Here is a 2,510-nt window from a genome sequence, read left to right as displayed (position 1 = left end):
CAGCCACCTTCAGGGAGGAAGAGATCGTTGAATTGTATCTTGAAGGACAGTTAAGCATTCTTCAGTCAGTCATGGTTGGAACTGGCATTCCAGACTGTGAGAATAATATGAGCAAATAACAGATGCAGTGTATTTGTAGAATTACAGATAGGAGAGGAGCAAGGTTGAGGGTAGGTAAGATAATTCTGAAAAGTAACCTAAGTAGAGTTTATTTCAACAGTGTTGGATAATAGCTAACCATAATAACTAATATTTGTGTTAAATAAATATCTAACATTCAGCGAATACTTATATAGCACTTAATATATTCCAAATGCAGTTGTAAGTACTTTATAACTATTAACTAATTTAATCTTCACACAATCTGATTATTCTCCCCATTTCCAAATGAAGAAACTGAGGAAAAGTGAGGTTGAATAATTTGCCCAAGGTCACACAACCTGGGAGGGGTGGAGCTGGCATTTGAGACCTGAAAGTCTTGCTCCAGTCTCTGCCACTGATCTAAATATTTGACCCTTGGGCTTTCCTGGTGGCGCAGTGGTTAAGAATCCGCCTGCCAATGCAGGGGACACGGGTTCAAGCCCTGGTCCGGGAAGATTCCACCTGCCGCGGAGGAACTAAGCCCGTGTGCCATAACTACTGAGCCTGCGCTCTAGAGCCCGTGAGCCACAACTACTGAGCCCAAGTGCCACAACTACTGAAGCCCGCCCTCCTAGAGCCCATGCTCCACAACAAGAGAAGACACAGCAATGAGAAGCCTGCGCACCGCAAAGAAGAGTGGCCCCCCTTCGCCACAACTAGAGAAAGTCCGCGCACAGAAACAAAGATCCAATGCAACCAAAAATAAAAATACTAAATAAAATAAATTTAAATAAATAAATATTTGACCCACGTGATCTCCTTTAATTCTCACAACAACTCTCTGAAATCAGTGCTATCATTATACCCATTTTGTAGATGTGGAAAGAAACATAAAGTTAAGTAATTTGCCTGAGGTCACACAACCAGTAAGTGATGGAGAAAGGTTTAAACCCAGGCAGTCTGATACCAGAGCCCATGTTTTTGTGGTTGGTTTGTTTGCTTGTTGTTGTTGTTTAAATTTTGATTTACATTCAAAATGATTCCAAAGGTGTAAAATAGTATACAACGAAATGTGTCTTTCCATTACTGTTACCAGAGACCTAGTTCTCTCCCTAAAAACCAATGCTATTAGCTTCTTATGTATCCTTCTATACACAAACAAAAAATATATATGTTATTTCCCCATATTATCACACAAACTGTGTATACAGTACATATTTTTCCACATTTACTTTATTTTTTATTTTATTTTTTATTTTTGGCTGTGTTAGGTCTTCATTGCTGCACGTGGGCTTTCTCTAGTTGGGGTGAGCAGGGGCTACTCTTCGTTGCAGTGCACGGGCTTCTCATTGTGGTGGCTTCTCTTGTTGCGGAGTACGGGCTCTAGGCGCGTGGACTTCAGTAGTTGTGGTGCACGAGTGTAGCTGCCTCGCGGCAGGTGGGATCTTCCCAGACCAGGGCTCGAACCCATGTCCCCTGCATTGGCAGGCAGATTCTTAACCACTGCACCACCAGGAAGGCCCCACATTTGCTTCTAAAACATAATGATATATCTTCTTAATGGCTGCACAGTATTTCTGTGTATGGATGTGTTGTATTTTTGTTTTACCAGTCCATAACTGTTAGTTGGTTTCCAATCTTTTGCTATTATAAGCAACGAATGGGGGACTTCCCTGGTGGTCCAGTGGCTAAGGCTCTGCACTCCCAATGCAGGGGGCCCAGGTTCGATCCCTGGTCAAGGGACTAGACCCCACATGCCACAACCAAGAGTTCACATGCCACAACTAAAGATCCTGCACGCCGCAACTGAGACCCAGCACAGTCAAATAAATAAATATTTTAAAATTAAGAAAAAAAAATGAATGGCAAGGAATAAAGACTTGTGTATCTGTCATTTCCCACAGGTGTGGGCCTATATGCAGGATAAATTCCTAGAATGTATTTACTGGTCAAAGATACCTGAATCTGTAATTTTTTTTTTTTAATTTGGCTGTGGTGGATCTTAGTTGCAGCACTCAGGATCTTCGCTGTTGCGTGCAGGACCTTTCAGTTGCAGCACGCGGGATCTAGTTCCCTGACCAGGGATCAAACCCAGGCCTCCTGCATTGGGAGCACGGAGTCTTAACCACTGGACAACCAGGGAAGTCCCTGAATCTGTAATTTTGATTGAAGTTGTGAAATTGCTCTCTGTAGAGGCAGTACCAGTATATATGCCCTCCTACAACAGGAGTATCTGTTTCCCCATTCCTTTAGGATCACAGTGTGTTAAGTGAAAAATTGTTATCTCCATGCAGGTTTAATTCGCATTTCTCTTATAAGTGAGATTGAACATCATTCCATGTATTTAAGAATCATTTAACATTTCTTCTTCTTCTGTGTGGACCATTTGATCATAATCGTTGTCCATTTTTCTATTGGGTTGTAGAGGA

The sequence above is a fragment of the Orcinus orca genome, chromosome 8 (assembly GCF_937001465.1).
Source record: "Orcinus orca chromosome 8, mOrcOrc1.1, whole genome shotgun sequence".
Classification (NCBI taxonomy): domain Eukaryota; kingdom Metazoa; phylum Chordata; class Mammalia; order Artiodactyla; family Delphinidae; genus Orcinus; species Orcinus orca.
The sequence above is the reverse complement of the archived record's forward strand: the minus strand, read 5'-3'. Positions refer to the sequence as shown.